This window comes from Anastrepha obliqua, chromosome 4 (assembly GCF_027943255.1).
Source record: "Anastrepha obliqua isolate idAnaObli1 chromosome 4, idAnaObli1_1.0, whole genome shotgun sequence".
NCBI classification, from domain to species: domain Eukaryota; kingdom Metazoa; phylum Arthropoda; class Insecta; order Diptera; family Tephritidae; genus Anastrepha; species Anastrepha obliqua.
The window spans coordinates 47502609-47521021 of record NC_072895.1 but is presented as its reverse complement, the minus strand read 5'-3'; the positions used below and the strand labels follow the sequence as shown (position 1 = coordinate 47521021).

Here is an 18413-nt window from a genome sequence, read left to right as displayed (position 1 = left end):
ATGCGGATCCTTTCCTGCACAAATAAAATACAAATAACTTTTTTATTTTTTGACATATTTATTTTTCTCTTTTTGTAGGGTATAATAGAATTGTTGGAAATTTATTATAGAACCCTACCGCAAGACCACCAACAACGGCTACAATACGCTATTCGTTTTACACAAATAGCCACACAAATTGATTTTTTAAATAATGTTTTAATGTCGGATGAAGCGCATTTCCATTTAAGTGGTTATGTCAACAAACAAAACTGTAGATTGTGGGGCTCTGAAAATCCAAGGGCAACACACCAACATCAGTTGCACCCATCTAAATGTACTGTTTTGTGCGGTGTTATGGCCACTAGAGTTATCGGTTCATATTTCTTCGAAAATGAGGATAAAACGCCGGAATCGATTTCAGGAGCTTCTTACAGAACATTGATTGAAAACTTTTTGCGGCCAATGACGGAGCAGTATCCTAATTTGTGGTTTCAAGACATTAGACAGCTGAAGCAAAATATTCCAGACGAAATACTAAGCCTTCAACCAGAAACATTATGTGGCGTAATGGAAAACGCGTTAAAAAGAGCCAATCTTTGTATCGAGCAAAATTGTGGACATTTGTCTTATGTAATATTTCATACATAATTTCCATAAAATATATTCAATGTATAAAAACAATTAACAAAAATAAATGATTATTGCAAAAGTTATTTGTGTTTAACATTAGTGGGCCTTATTTGGCCTACCCTGTATTAAATTAAAGAACTATTTAAATTAACAAATAATAAATAACTATAGCATTTGCAATTCTTCATTGAAAATCAAAATAAAAATCAGGAAATGAAGGTATTAAATTGTTACTATCAACTTGACGTTCCCACGTCGGTACGATATCTACGTGATATGCATAATTTGCAAAATTTAAATTATTACAGATATATAATTGCACTTTTATTTTTAGTTTTAACACTAAACTTGTACCCCTGGCCTCATTTCAACGATATTTTTAAACGCAATACGTAATTTATTCCTTCAAGCGAAAGTTTTATTATTAATTAAAATACATATAAAAAATATATTGTTGAAATTCAATAAAATGTGAAACAGTTGAATTTTAGAGCAGACAATGGATTGGCCTTAAACAAAACAAAAACAAAAAAAGGGGAAAAATTAAGTATGCATGCAATAATATCTTAACACTTGAAACGAGCGATTTTTATCCATATGTAAAGGGTTTTCAGATAGGAGGTACTTTTCCAATAGGGATTTTTTGACCGATCACGCGTGACTACTGTCAAACTAAATACATAATTTTTTCAGTATTCATTGTCATTTCATCGTGGAGAGACTTACAGGTACACCTCAACAACGTTTACAAATCGTGCCATTGAATTACGAAATCAGACGCTCTGTGAAAATTCTTCATTACGCGCTAAGGGCAACTTATGGTGTTCAGCGATGAGGTCCATTTTTAGCTCAATGGCTACGTCAGTGAGCGAAATTGCCACATTTGGACTGAAAAGCAACCCGAAGCCATTCAAGAACAGCTATTAAATCCATTGAAAACAAGCGTTTGGTGCGGCCTATGGGCTAGAAGTCCTCCTCCTACGAATGGCCGAATAACGGCGCAGTTGCGGCCAACTTTGCAAAGAATTATTTTTAAAAAGTAAATCTCATGAATAGTTCTCAATTTCGTTGTTTTATTTCAATTTAGAATCCAATACCTCTAAATTGATCACCCTTTATGTGTGTATGTTTATATATATCAACCACTAAACAGTTCTGTTCTGTTATTTACTGATATTTATTTTATTTTCTCCCAACAAATCTCCCATACACGATTCTTCCAATCTTAAAAACTCTTTGCACATGCCGATTATGGAATCGTCTTCAGGTGCCTATGCGAATTGCCCTTCATTGCCTCAATCATCATCACCAAACGGTGTCCGCATAGTTATCATACTTATAATTTGACTCGTAGAAAAAGGAACAAATTAGTCGCGGCCATGCAGAGTAAATATGGTGCTTTGCAGAATGCGATTGGCATAATTTTTGGTCAAATAGTCGCATAGTGTGAGTCGTAAGTCGGTGCATTTTGTTCTCGAACATTCCCATTAAATCCATGGTTAGAAAAACCTAGATTTTTGATCTACTTTGTTGCGGTTTTTTCGGTTTCCCACATTTGTGAAGCAACATTCCGCCAAGATTTGTTTCGATGTCATATTCTAAGGCTCTTAAAGCGTTCCGTGTAGTGATACACTGACAGCATGCAAAATAAGTCATTTCTTTAGCGCTCCCAATACAAGACGTGCTTCATCTCGTCTCATACCCAAAGCAGCACTTATATAGCTCTGCGGCCATTGAAGTGAGAAACCAATACTGGCTGTATATCCCTGTAGCTCCCATGACTCCATGACAACCTTCGAGTGAAATTTTCTTACATTTTTCGGTATTCTGGTTAGTTACGAAGTTGGGTGGACAATGGAAACGCGGCAAATAATCAATTGCCGTACGGTTACATCTCTCTTTGGGCTATTTGTACCACTCGTATGCTTAAGTCTTTGACATTGTCAAGTTTCCGTAAGCTGCGATTGAAGTTATGAATGTTAAGACAAAATGTTGGAAACACAAAATTTTAGACAAACTCTCAACACGGCCAGCTTAAATGAGAAAATTTTAGTATTTTGTCAAGAAAAGTGAAATTGGAATGGAGGCCAGGATTACAAGTTGAACAATTTCATACAGCCTCCGAATATCATATGGCTTTTAAGTAAAAGTTTTTCAATAATAATCTGATCAAGAAGAGAGGTGATTCCGTTTATAATCTTATAATATTTATTTATTTCTTTACAATATTTTTCTTTTGCTATGGGTAGCAGTTCGATATATACGAGTATGTAATTAGAGGTTAACACTTCGACTTTAATAACAATTGCGACCTCTACTCATCACAATAACTCATCCAGGTCTGGTTCTTTCATTAAACCTAAGACGGTAAGAGGTACTGAGCTGAGCTGAGCGTATATCTCTCTTCTTGACGTATCAAGTCGAAATGCTTACTTCTTCTACTCGCTGTGGTATCGCATCCGAGAAGCAAGTCTGTGAGCTACTTCAGATAATACCACAGTCTACATTGGCCGGTAAGTATTCCTGTGAGAATTATCAGTGTGTCCATGAGATGTTTAACCTCTTCAGGGACATCGGCACATATGTGTCCGTTTAGGTTTTTTGAAATCTTTCCATTCATAGATGGACTATTTTCTATTTTTTTTTTCTTATTTTACTGAATTGTTATAAATATAAGCTGAATAACTCGTTATAAATTGAAAAGTAAAATTAACATTTTTCCACTTTAAAAAATTCGTCCCCGAAAAGGTAAAGCCTCTTCTGATCTTACACTTGTTGTAAGAACTTTGCTTGGCGTATCCTCACAATGTGGTACCTGTTCGATGCCTATAAATAATCATTCTCCGAAAAAATACAAGGTTTTTTCCAGGACTTGATATCCTTGTTAAACTCTAAGTTCTTAATCGTCTTCAGCTTATGTTGTGATTTACGCTAAATCTGTCCTGTGGACTCAAATAAAAAAAACACAATGAAAATTCAAAATAAACCAGTGAAAAAATTCTTCTCAACAATATTTACTATTTTTTGTTTCAAAGGATGGCCCAAAAAATCGTTTATTCTTAATACTACTAACTAAATTTCTTTTATGGGCAAAATTATACCCGCTAAAGGCGCTTAAACTCTTTTGGGGTGTTTGTCCAAGCTCCTCCCTCTATTGGTGGTGTGCGTCTTGATGTTGTTCCACAAATGGAGGGACCTACAGTTTCAAGCCGACTCCGAACGGCAGATATTTTTATGAGGAGCTTTTTCATGGCAGAAATACACTCGGAGGTTTGCCATTGCCTGCCGAGGGGCGACCGCTACTAGAAACAACTTTTTTTCATTTTGGTGCTTCACAGAGATTCGAACTTACGTTCTTCGAGTGCCGATCGGTAGTCACGCACCAAGCCATTCGGCTACGGCGGTCGAATTATAGATCAATTTTATTTATCTCTTTTTTATTTTCACTTTAAAAATGTCGAAATGAGACCCGAAATGAAACCCCGGAAACCCCGCAAAATGTAAAGATCAAATAATTTAAATTTAAAATTCAAATCCCAAAGATATTTTCTGGATATTTGTGAGGTGAAATTTAAAGAAGAGATGAAATAAAAAATAATTCCCATGGGAATTCCATGGTAACTTTCAAAGCGTTGACGGCATGGGTAAATAATAAAAAAAATACTAACACATTTTTTTTAAGTTTCTAATTTTTTCGCCATAGCTTAAATTTATAATAGTTGATAGCATCAAGAAAAAAAAATTTCTTTTGAACCATCCTACCATCCTAATGCACAAATGCATGTGTAACGAAAATTTTAAATAATTTCGAGATCGCCATTCGTTCATATATAATGGCCAAGCTGAGTATCAATTCGTTGGAATTTTACTCAGGTCAGATGATGTTTCATAATTGCCTCGTCATTAAGGTGCGAAGTGAGTATGGCATTTGCATTTTTTCACAAATACTCTTACACTCTTTCGCCTTGTCGTTCTCTGTCCGTTAGACCGATATGCCTACAGGTAGTTCTTTACACTCTCATTTAAAAGTTAACAGAAAATGTGAATAATCATTTAATTATCTGAAATTGTATACTCGTACTCTGCGAATGTTTGCCAATTATGCTGTTGTAAAAATGCAGAAATATACATATATAAGTATGTACATATGTACATATATAGTGCAACTCTGTATTGACAATAACTGTAAGGATACAAAATTATTTATTTTGGCATATTCAATTAATTGATCAGATTTATTGTATTATATTTACCGTTGTACAAATGTGCAGTAACATTTGTTCAATCGCACATTGTAAATTTCGTACGCATTACACACTGTGCGTATTTATGGCGCATTTATAATTTTTGAATGTGATTACCTGTTTTTGAATTGATAGCTTTGAATAAAAACCATACATTTAGCAAAATGTCTTACTCTTTACCTGCTGGATACTGGGAAATGCAGTCGCACATACCGGTAAGTATACAATATGGCATTGAATTCACCAAAAATATGCATTCACACATATATATACATATGTACACTTGTGTAAAAACATATGTGGAAGGGGATCCATTTAGTATTAGTTGCAGGTACGTTATTCTCTGCTGACATGTTTGCAGTTGCATCGAGTTATCGGCATATGAGGGTTGCCTTTTATAGTTTGCGCCCAAAAATTCATAAATAATAAAATAATAATGAAAATGGCTTTATGGTTTTTCCTAATATTCTCCTTGGAAATCAAAACACTTCTGCATTCACTTGAACCAATTTTCAAAACACTTTTTCACTCAGAGGTGGATACCTCCAAAACGAGCTGTTTAAAGGCTTCAATAGCTTCTTCAGGTGTTGAAAAATGTTAAGTTCGCATTTTTTTATTTTCGGAAACAAAAAGAAATCCTTAGGTCTCATATTTGGACTGTAAGGCGGATGACCCATTAATCCCATCTTTCGAATGTTCAAAAGCTCCGTTGTGTGAGGTGATACGTGAGAGCTCGCATTGTCTGGAGAATGATAATTCGTCTTCGGCGATTTGTTTTCCTTAATTCTCCGAAAACTGCTGGAAAACAAATGGTTGGGTACCGCTCTGAATTTACTGTTTTAGTTTCTCAGTTGAATTGACTGTTTTAGTTTCTAGTTTACAGTTGCGACATGACCAGATTTTCCGAAAAATGAGGTTGTGGAGGTGCGCCTTTCGCGAACACCTTTTGTTGCATTAAGTTTATCTTCTAACACACATTGGTCTCGATTATGGTTTTGTTGATGCCGGCCGAGATCCAAGATTCGGCGCCTGTTACGATTTCGTAGACGTGATTTGAACCGCCTCAGCTGAATTTTTCCAACATTTTCTTACACCAACCGATACGAGTCCGGTTTCGGACAATTGTCAAATTAAGCAGTATTGAAAGAGAACAAATCTTCTTGACGACCAAATGTTTATGCAATATTGAATGTTTGCTGGTCCCACTAATGTCTCTATTTTGCAATATTTCACTTGACGATCTTGCGTCATCAGTTGACGCAGAGCATCGATTTTTTCTGGCACAACATCTGATTTTGGAGGGCTTTCACGAAATTTATCTTGCAAGGATCGATGGCCCCGTAGGAACTCATTGTACTAAAGTTTCACAGAGGCTAAATGTAATGCTTCAACGCTGAAAGTTTAAGTCAGTTAATCAATGCAGTGTTGTCCCAATAGTCCACGTCGAAAATTGTAATAAATCATCGCATGAAAATTTTCACGAGCTAATTTCAGGGTTTGGCATAGTGCAATAAATAATTAATGCAATAAGCGGACAGTTAAAACACTGAAAAACTGAAGATTTAGTCATAATGAAACCCTTATTTGAACTACCGCTAAAAAATTAGTGGTAGTGCAAATTGCCCAACCCTGGTTATCCATCTTTTGAGCGAGATGAGTCTTTCAGCTCACTGAAAAGAGGGTACACACTTTTCTGCCATAAATATCAACTGAGTGGGCTTGTGACATGATGCAGAGAAGACTTATAAAGAGTGATTTTTTAGCTATTAACTTTTTAAACAGTTGGTTTAAACAACTGACGCACGTTTCGTGTTTTGTTTCACTGTCAAACATCTTCAGTTTGGTCTATAATTTAACCATGAATCGTCTTACAAACGAACAACGCTTGCAAATCATTGAATTTTATTATGAAAATGCGTGTTCTGTTCAGAAAGTTTAAAGTCGAAAGATTGTGTTCAGCGACGAAGCTCATTTTTGGATCAATGGGTACGTAAATAAGCAGAATTGTCGATTTTGGAGTGAAGTTCGGCCAGAAGAATTACAAGAGCTACCAATGTATCCAGAAAAGGTCACAGTTTGGTGCGGTTTATGGGCTGGAGGTATCATTCGACCGTACTTCTTCAAAGATGCTGCGAATCGTAACGCTACCGTGAAATGATATCCAACTTTTTTTTGCCTAAAATGCAAGAGCTTGACTTGCATGACATGTGGTTTCAGCAAGACCGTGCCACATGCCACACAGCGCGCGTAACAATGGACTTGTTGAGAGGTGAGTTCGGTGAACATTTTATTTCACGTTCGGGACCTGTTAACTGGCCACCCAGATCGTGCGATATAAACATGGGAAGAGTGTGGCAAAATTGGACTAAGCGGATGGACCACCGGTGAACATTTACATGAAATAATCTTCAAACATTAAATTATGTGGACTGTACTATCGATTTAAATAAATAAATTTCATGCATTTTTCTGAGTTTTACGTGTTTTTTTTTTGAAAAACTTTCCTGTAGCTCTTAAAAAATCTCCCTGTATAACAACATATTCTGTCCTACTGGGGTTCGTGTTTGACTGCCATTCGACCAGCTTGGAAATGCTAAATGAATGATTACGAAATTGTGGAAAAAGTGGTTTCCTACTAGAGATCGTGCGTCTTTAGTCACGGAGTTACTAACGCCGAGTGCGTTTCTGTTATAGAGTTTTACATATGATTTTAATGAGTAAAGAAACGCTTGCAGACAATGAAAAATCTGGTCCACCACAGAGTGAATTATCCCAGAGAACATTCAGAAAGTGCTTAATCTCAGTAGAAACAATAAAAAATGGTTCATGAAAATCCTGGAAATTAAATTGGTAGTTCCTCAAACTACCTTTTTTAATTTTCTTCATTTATTGAATCTTTCTTGTAAGAAACTAACAATAAGTTTACAAAACTTATGCACTAGAGTTTCTAGTCTCGAATTTTTCGTAGCTGGGAGCCGGAAAGGCCTAGTTTCCAGTCCCACTAAAGCTTCAGTTTGTCCATCACGACGATTGTGCGCGATTGAATTGAATGGGAGTCGGAAAGGCTTAGTTTCCAGTCTCCCTTGAAACTTCCTTTATCGTGTCAGACTTTCTGAACGAGTGCTGCTTAGGTTTGCGCAAGTTTAATTAATTTCCACACCATCTGTTAGACGAGCAGAAATCGATTCATCTTTTAAGAGTTTTGAGTAACCTTCTGACAAAAAGATAAATTATTTCGTTGCTTTATCTATACTAATATTATAAAGAGGAAAACTTTGTTTGTTTGTTTGTTTGTTTGTAACGAATAGGCTCAAAAACTACTGGACCGATTTTAAAAATTCTTTCACCATTCGAAAACTACATTATCCAAGAGTAACATGGATTACATTTTATTTTGGAAAAAAATAGGGTTCCGTAAGATATTTGGATTTTTCGGACACAAACTGAAAAAAATCTTATATATAAAATAAAGTCAACTTTTTGTGTGTGTTCGCTAACCGGCCGTGTCTGCACCGAATTAAACCAAACTTACACACATTACTAAGAAGGTATTGAAGATGGTTTCCGTATAGTTTGGATACCTATTGGTGGATAGGGCTCGAGATATAGGTCAAAACGTGGACCCGGGTAACCTTCGGATGTGTATGTGCAATATGGGTATCAAATTGAAGCTGTTGGTGAATGCTTTAGTACAGAGTATTTTTCATGCCGCTCCGTGACTGGGGTCTCGAGATATAGGTCAAAACGTGGACCCGGGTAACCTTTGGTTGTGTATGTACAATATGGGTATCAAATGAAAGCTGTTGATAAGTGCTTTAATACCGGGTAATTTTCATACCTATTGATGACTAGGGTCTCGAAATATATGCCAAAACGTGGACCCGCCGTGTCTTTGCACCGAATTAAACCAAACTTACACACATTGTTAAGGAGGTATTGAAGATGGTTTCCGTATAGTTTGGTTGTAATTCGGAGCAGTGGCTACGGGTACAGCGTTCTTTTGAGCCAGCCATAATGTCTCTTACTTTTTTAACGCTTGGGGCGGAACTGAACCGTCAAATTGACAGTGTGAGTTACAATGTGTCAATATTTCTTTCTGATTTGGATGCCATAAGGAAAAAACGTAAGTGCAACATGTAAAAATTGTTTGTGAATTTTTGTGGAGTGGATTTTGGAACAGTGAATAATTTCTTACGAAATTTGAGAATTTAATGTGAAATCCGAATGAAATTATTTATGTGTTCGTGGAAAAAACAATTTTTTTCGTTTTTTTTTTTGAAAAATATAAATGGATAATGGTTAAAAAAGCTCCAATGCTTAATAAAACATATAAATTGAAACGAAAAATTCATGGATGATCAGGAAAAAAGACGATTGTTTATGCGTTGATTTGAAATTTAAAAACAATCTTCGTTTTTCCTGATTTTCAATTTATATTTTATATTTACTCAAAAACAAATAGAAAAACAAAAAATATTGTTTATGCCAAAGCGCTTGAATAAAGAATAAAGAAATAAGTAATATGAAAACCATATATTTTCTGTTCTAAACCATATCTATTCTATTTTAGTGTGCCCAGCGAAGGGGGCCGGGTTTGCTAGTTTACTATATTCATCTAATTTGGCACCCTGCGACTATCATTATTATATACAAAGTGAAGTTCAAAATAAACAAATGGTTGTGATGGCGCCATCTTTTTAATGAGTTAGTGCGTTGGAAGTTACATCCCTAGCTGACTTCCAGTAAACGTTTGGTGACATTCGGTTCAGTGAAAGCGGAGTTTTTGCGTCTAAAGTGTCAATATTTTTGTGTCATCTGTACAAAAATGAGTTTCGAACAAAGAGCTAATATCAAATTTTGTTTTAAAATCGGTAAAACGTTTACCGAAACATTTGAATTGATGAAAAAAGTTTATGGCGATGATTGTCTATCTCGTGTCACGTATGAGAGTTGGTTGTGTGGACATAAATGACAGTGAACATACGGGTCTTCCGAAATCAGTAATTATCGAAAACTCCATTGAAATTGTTCGTAAATTTATCAAAAATGAACCGAAATAATCGTTGAAATTCATGGAATCGGAGTTGAATATCTTCAAAACATCGATTTATCACATTTTAACTGATCATTTGGGCATACGAAAGGCCTGTGCACGTTTCATTTCGCACTAGTTAACTGAGGTGCAAAAATTGCTCAGAGTTCAACATTCCAAAGACCACATTAAAGAGGCGAGAAAAGGCGAAAATTTCTTGTACAACATTGTAATTGGTGATGAAACGTGGTGTTTTCAACATGAACCTGAAACTAAGCGTGAAAGTGCCGAATGGAAGGCTCCAGACGACCCACCACCCAAAAAATAGTTGGGAAAAGTCAAAAATCCAGTCGGTGCTTATTTATTTATTTTTACGATTCCAAGGAGTTCGTGCCAACGGGCCAAACCATCAATGTAATTTTCTATCTTGGCGTTTTGAAGCGTTCGTTGCATCGCATTCGTCGAATTCGCCCACGAATACCACGAAGGTGGATCCATCGATCCACTCTTGTGACTGATTTTTTGAATATAAATTGATATGGCTTCCTGTCACTTCTACTTATTCGGAAAATTGCTTTTGGCCTTAAAAGGAAAACGTTTTGCGTCCGTAGAGGCCATCCAAAAGGCTTGAACCGACATCCGAAGGACATTACCGTCAATGACCTGAAACACTCTTTTGAAAAGCCTTTAGATCGCGCAAAACAGTGTATCGAAGCCAGAGGGAACTATTTTGAATAAATAAACTCGAAGTTAGGAGAACAAAGCTCCTGTCCTTTCTATTTTAGCTCAGTTTTGTTTATTTTGGACTTCACCTTGTATTTTTGATATTACTTTCCATGTCTTCTCTTGAATCCCAATTAGTTAATTAATAAATTAATATCAAGCATTATAAAATTGCAATTAACTGAGCTTGAGAGACGCTACAGTAGTGATGTAGCCGTAGACTCAGGTTCAGCTGCAGCATTTCTGTGTGGATGCCATTCCCGATCTTATTATTTAGTCTTGAGCCGTGCAGACAGCCACTGACCCTAGGTCACGGCCCTTAGTGTTATCTCATTCACATTTACAGTAGTGTACTCTAGCTTCCAATATGTTTCCGGAAGAGTTCCGAGAGTGCATTTTAAATACCCAAAAGTGAAATCTTTCTAATAAGTATACAACTTAGCTTATTTCGGCGATTTTTTTGTTTTCGTTATGTTTTTTGCTTACAAAAGAAAATAAATCAGCTTTCTTGTCACTTGACTAAGAAAGAAAGAAAGAAAAATAAAAATAAATTTTTATTAGACAGCAATTTTTTTAACTCGGCATTTTGTATGGAAAACTTTTTGCGGGCAAAGTCGGCAGTAGTATCGCCTATCCACGATATATTATACATATAAGGAGTTATGCTTGAGGGTAGTTTAAAGTTGACCACGGAGTTACTGCCATGAAGCGTGAAAATTTGATATTTTTTTAATCTTTGGCTTATTAAAGTTTGAATTGTTTAATTTTTCGTAAGAAAAAAATCTGAAATAATTATAAATTTTTTTAAAAACTCTTCGACCTACCGAAAAGTGATGTAGAGTACACATTGTTTATGTGGAATTTCATTTTTTTCATTTTCTATAATTCATATTAAGATTGTTTAATTGGTTCGTAAGATATGCTATGTGATTAATAGTGGGACCTCTTTTATTTTGGGTATTTAAAAAAAACTGCCGTTTGGACTCGGCTTAAAACTGTAGGCCCCTCTATTAGTGGAACAACGTTAAAATGCACTAGGAGGAGGAGCTCGGCCGAACACCTAAAAAGGGTGTAAGCGCAATTGTATATATATTTATAAGATATACTAAGTGATATGTAGTGGAACCACTTTTATTTTTGGCTGAGTAACGGTAAATTGCAAGTAACTTGAAAACTTCTCCATAAAAAAATGAACTTTTTATGTAATATGTACTTGCACTTATGTATAGCTATGCACGTATTTTAATTGCAGTTTTATACATATGGATGCATGTGTGTGTGTGTACTCATTTAAAAAATTATATAGCACTGTTAGTAATAGCTGAGCTTAAAAATGCGTCATTCACAACAACATTTCGTTGTAACATTTTGAAAAATAAACATTTATGTATGTATTTGTGCGATTGATTGCACGTGCATCTACGAATGTATATATGTACGTATGTGTGTATGCAATTTCTGAGAAGTCGGAAGGCAGCATAAATGCGTCTTTCTACTAAAGAAGAAATTTTGTTTACCATCGCTGATATTAAAAATCGAATTACTACCGAATTAAAAAAAAAAACAATTATAATAGATAAATCAAAGGATAAGTGGCCGACGAGAATTGTAAGCAACAAACCATTTATTCTCAAAAAATTTATATTTATGTATATATTTGGCAGTTATACAGATAGGTTACGTGCAGTTGGGTGGCTAAATGTACTTAAGATATACATAAAAATTAGATACAGAGATTAAAAATTAATCATTCAAATTTGTTTCTGAATAACTTTTTTACTAAATAAAAAAATCTTAGCTTAATTTAACTTTTTTACTAAATAAAAAAAATAGAAATCTTTATTTTGACTTTTACATACTCCACTGCTTGCCGGTTTGTACACTCTGTCAAAAAAGTCCCGGTAATTGTTCAATAAAACGCAAAATAATTGTTTAATCATCAAAATTTATTTTGTCGCCTTAAAACTAGGCTCCATTCGAAGCAAAACGCATAAGCCAACGATTAGTCCAGTCATTAAAGCACCTTTTAAACGCATTTGAAGCGATCTCCTTCAGCTCCTTCAGCGAATAATCCTTAATGATGGTCTCTATCGACTCAAAGCAGCGAGCGCGGAGTGGAAATTTAAGTTTTGGGGGAATGGGAAAAGGAAAAAGTCACAGTGGGCTAAATCCGGTGGTTGCTCGATGATATTTGTCGAGTTTTTGGTGAAAAAAGTGTTCACAATATGAGCCTTGTGAGACGGTGCGTTATCATGGTGCAAGATTCATAAGTTATCTTTCCACAAATTGGAATTTTTCCTATGCTCATTCTCTCTCAAACGTCGCATAATTTCCAAAAAATATTCTTTATTTACTGTAGAACGATTTGAAACGAATTCCGAGTGCACAACGCCATGATAAACAAAGAAAACGGGTAGCATGACTTTCACTTTTGTTGGGTTTCGGTTCATGTGGATAGCTCCATGCAGCCACTTGTTGACTGGCTTGTATGTCAAACTCATATACCCACGTCTCGTTGGTTCCGAATTCACTTGCTTAAGCAAGTCTTCAGCGATCTTCTTCCGATGATTTTTTTGAAAGAAATTCAAGTCGCTTGGAACGAGTCGAGCAGCTCCGCGTTTCATGCCCAATTGATGGTGTAAAATCTTGCGAATTGATTCGTGATACACGCTAAGGTCACGAGCTACCTCCATCAAACTTAAATGATGGTTTTCCAGCACCATTTTCATGGCTTTGTCGATGTTTGCATTCGTTGATTGGCGACCAAATCGGGGCAAATCTTCCACGGCTTCGCGGTCATCTTCTGCAAAAGCCGTATATCACACGTAGACCCGTGTTTTTGATAAAGCTCACTTGTCATAAGCTTTTTCCAACATTTTCAGCGAAAATCCGTTTAAAACACAAAATTTAAGGCAAATTCTTTGTTTGATATTTTTATCCATAGTGAAAATCGCAGAACACACCTGCGGTTGACTGATATAATTAAATGCCAAAAAACAAGCTAATTGACAGATCAAGCTCAAACTCTGCGACACTATAGAGGACAGTTGTACCAACATGCCAGCAAAAAAAAATTAGACATATGCGTAGCGCGCGCTTTTTAAATGAACAATTCCCGATATTTTTTTTGACAGAATGTATACTGCAGCTGTCTACTTCGCAAGTGCCAAAGTGAAATATGAAGCCATTTGCAAAAATTATAAATCTGCGATAGGGTGATTAATTTTGCGCCACCTTGTAGATGCATGCATACATAAGAACCATGATGGAAAGAATAATCATTCTTGCTTAAGAACGGGCTTTGCAATGCAATTTCAATTGAATTTCAATTCTCTCACTTTTCTCAAATTGGATGTGCGAAAATGCATTTGAAGTTTGAAGAGCATCAACTACCAACGGAATACATTTTCTTAACCCTCTAAAGTCTTTCTCAGGTTTTGTGCATTCACGTCATCCTATTGCGTGACGTATTACAAATCAATAGTAAAAGTATTAAAAGGACATACATACATATGTATGTAGTACATAAATATTGTCCACAATGGATTTTATTTTTATTTTTAGTTAATTAAAATACAATTTTTAGTCAAAATTAAATGAAATACAAATCTTAAAATCGCTTTTACAACTTCTAATTAGAGCAAAACAAATGACGAAAACATTCGAAAGCTTTGAAATAAGAATATGCGCCGTCGTTTTGCCGAAGGTTGACGGTCCAGGGTTAATAAGGATCGCCACAGTGAGACGACGCAACAACGCAATGGCCCTACAACAAATCATACAGACTTACATATGTACCTTAGTAGGAGTGTGTGCACATACAACTACATATACACTTTTCGCGTCCAAAGTTAGAGGGAATACGAGAATTCAACGGACAAGAAAATAACAAATCGCGCTGTTGAAGCAAACAACCCACGAGTGCGAGTATCGTGACGAAAAATCGTTTATATATATACATACATACGCATACATCTGTATATAGTCAAATGTACAAAACGTACACATTTGCGGATATTATTTGTGAGTGTATGCTGCACATATGTGCCTCGTTTCCTCGGTGTGGAGAGTGAGCAAATTTAAAGGCACGTCAATGTTGAGAAATTTTCAGTTGAATTTGTGCATTGGTGCCGATTGTTTCGGATTGTTTTAGTTCGAAAACATAGAACACACTTAATTTTAGAAAAAATAAACATATAAATGTGATTTTGGCGCGGCACCTTAAGCACTAGTGTACAGTGTATTTTTGTATGACGGAAAATAAATTTATATAAAAAAAAACTAATAAATATTTTAGTAGAAATCAAAGTGCAATCAATTTATATATACAACTATATTTTAATTTAGTGAATGAAAGAAATAGTTAACAGTAAAATATTAATTGAAAACTAGCAGTTAAAAGGTAATAAACAGCACTAAAATAATAAACCACGTTTTAAATATTCATATGGGTGTTGATATTTGAAAAGAGAATTATCTGTAGGGTGACATGTTAGGAGCAGATGTGACCGTAGCGTGATTGTTGGGGATATACAAAACGAAAAAAAGAAATTGGGTGGATGAGAAATGTTTTTCTTGGTAACCGGTCGGAAACGAAAATAACAAAAACAAAATTTAAATAAAAATACACGAAAAACGAAAATAAAATATACATTTTGGCTGGGTGCTTATGTACCTACATACATACATATGTGCGAAAGCAGTGAAAATAAATTGTTTTATATACTCTTTAAAGTAATAAGGCGTTGAAAATAAAATAAAAGTTATTAATAAATTTTCTAAATATAGAAAAAAAACCTGCGAGAAATAAAAAAAATTGCTGTAACATTTACATATGTGGGATTTGAAAAAGTTTGAAGCATCGTCATATACGTTTGTATGTATATATGTTCCAGTGCTTTGAGGAACGGCTAGCAATTTAAAGATAAATTATACAGATGCACATATATTAAAAAACAAAAACAGCACAAAACATTAAATAAATTTTCATACTTTTAAATACTTTTCAAACTCTTTGGCCTTAGTCAGAAATATGAAGCTTAAAAATAATTGCAAGTGTGAAAAATATAAATTCTATTAGTAAAGCATTTTTTTAACTATTTATATGCCATAAAAGAGTAAATTTTTGCAGTGTTAAATAAAAATTTAACTAAATAAAGGAAGAAGAAAAAAACAATTTTTTGAATAACAATAAACCCTCAGGCGAGTTTTTCAAGCAATTGAGAAAAAATTAAGTTTTAATATTAAGCAGTAAACCTCAAGTGAGTTTTTCAAGAAAGAAACATTTAAGGAAAAAATGCTTAATTAAAATAATTTTGGATGTTTTAGTTTTTCGATTTTCAAAAATTTCGATTTAAAAATTAAGTTTTAACATGAAAAAGTAACTTTTTAGCATTTTAAATAAAAAATTAACTAATAAATTAAGAAATTGTTTTTTTAAATACCAAAAGCCCTCAAGCGAGTTTTTCAAGAGGGAAACATTTAATTGAAATAATTTCTCATGTTCTTGTTTTTCGATTTTCAAAATTTTACGGCGTTACATAAATTAAGAAAAAATTAACTTTTAACATAAAAAAGTAACTTTTTGCCCTTTTAAATAAAAATTTAACTAATAAATTAAGAAAAAAAATTTGTTTTGAATAAAAATAAAGCCTTAAGCGAGTTTTCAAGAAAAAATATTTAAGAGAAAAGTGTTTAATTGAAATAATTTTTGAAGTTTTTGTTTTTCGATTTTCAAAAATTTACAGTGCCACTACATTAAAGAAAAATTAATTTTTAATATAAAAACTTGTTGAGTAATACTAAACCCGCAAGCGACTTTTTCAAGAAATTAAGAAAAAAACTAATTTTTAACATAAAAAAGTAACTTTTTGCAGTTTTAAATAAAAAAATTTATTAAAAAAGTTGAGAAAAAGACAATTTTTTATCAACAATAAACCATCAAGCGAATTTTTCGTGAAGAGAACATTTAAAAGAAAAAGAATAATAATTTTTGAAATTTTTTATTTTATTTTTTTCAACATTTGCAGCGCTGTTATAGTAAGCAATGCGAGTATAATAAACTTCGTTACCTACATACTTCCCATACTACCCATTTCCCGCAGCATAGCTCATTAACCTAAAGCTTGGCCCATTTGCATACGAATCCTTTGCTTTTGTGTTAATGAAATGCAATAAAATTAAATGGGAATAAATATTTAATACTTTGAGTTTATGCGGTGTCTGACTAATTTACAATTTTAATTAAACTACAATAGAATCCATACGATTTGTTGGACGAAAGGCGAAAAACGCTATATAACATATTTGAATATGGGGGTTCAATCAATAAGTGCTCATATTATATATAAATACTTAAGAGAATCTTCTAATTTAGCCACTAACAGAAGGGGTCACGCAAGAATACTAGACGAATACCCCTTCCTACATCAAAAGACAGTAGAGGTGCATTTAAATACATGCTTTACCACAACTTTCCCAACGAGAGAAGATTGGGACAATGGGGTAATGGACAATAGAAGCGGAATCAGCATCTATACTGATGGTTCCAAACTAAATGATGAAGTAGGCGGGAGGCCTTCATTCTGAATGAATGAATGCCAACATCTCATTCCGGTTTCCGGATCACTGCAGTGTATTTCAAGTTGAAATTTTGGCTATCAGGGAAGGCCTGCTAGCCTTAAATAAAAGTATCCTCACCACAAGAGATATAAACATATATATATTTAGATAGCCAATCGCCCCTGAAAGCTTTAAAATCGCCTAATATTAACTCGAAGACAGTAAACGAATGTATCGATGTTTTGACAGAACTAACACAGTACTTTGTAATAAACCTGCCGGCTCATAGAGACATAGAAGGCAACTGCAAAGCAGATGAACTAGCGAGATTGGGTACCACATTACGGATCCAACAAGACAAAGCGAACATACCTATACCTTTAGCAACTTGTAAGATGAGTATAGATAAACACACTATCAGTGCTGCCAACAGGCTGTGGTCTCAGTCCCTGACCTGTGCAACTAGTATTTAGAATGACGTGGCCGGAATGGAACATGGGCCGCACAAACTGACTGTTGAAACTAAACAGGAAAATTGTGAGAAATCTTCTCGGGGTCCTAACCGGGTATTGCCTGATTCTCAGGCATGCCAGTAGACTGGGAGCACTCTATAGTATAACGATTATTGCAGAAGGTGTAAGGACATTGAAGAAGAAGAGACTATGGAACACTTTCTATCCTGAATAACTTGGCAGCAGTAGGCAATATAAAAATAACAAGCCTTGCTAGATATATTAAAGCCACAGGTTGGTTCAATGAGGACAATGTAGAGTGAGGAGAGGGGACAGCCCTGGTGGTATCACAATGGGCCTACAGCAGGCCTGGGTGTGTCAATCGACAACCACTATTTATACCTACCTACCTATATAAATACTAGGATATCAGCATTTACATGTGTATATATAAATTGGTATACATGTACATATGTAAAAAGGTGGCAACATTATCGGTCGTTAAATAGTCTGCAGTGGTTCAATCACCCCAAGGAAGTAGTCAAGTTATCGAAGTTGTCGAAAGTAAAACGAGTCGAGTGGTAAAGTAGCCGCCGAAGTAAGAAATCGAAGTAGTGCTTTTCTCTAGCAGTTGCCAAGCCGCCAAGAAATCGTTTAAACCAATTTTGAATACACATAATATCTTTTGAAATATTGAATTGTTAAAACATTCCTTTAACATTTTTATATATTGCATTTGATCATTCTTTGTATTTAATTAAACATTAATTATTTGAAACAACAATAAAC

At 34.7% G+C, this 18413-nt stretch overlaps 2 protein-coding genes across 2 annotated transcripts in view; one reads left to right on the top strand and one right to left on the bottom strand.

The window, feature by feature from the left end:
- Positions 1-18413, bottom strand: part of LOC129243838 (alpha-protein kinase 1) — a 94668-nt gene that overhangs the window by 52491 nt on the left and 23764 nt on the right. The window lies entirely within an intron of this gene.
- The window catches only part of LOC129243839 (putative inorganic phosphate cotransporter), a 73694-nt gene continuing 70017 nt past the window's right edge, over positions 14737-18413 (top strand). Inside the window, exon 1 of the mRNA XM_054881185.1 lies at positions 14737-15013. The gene's annotated coding sequence lies outside the window, so the exon portion shown is untranslated. The remainder of the gene's footprint in view (positions 15014-18413) is intronic.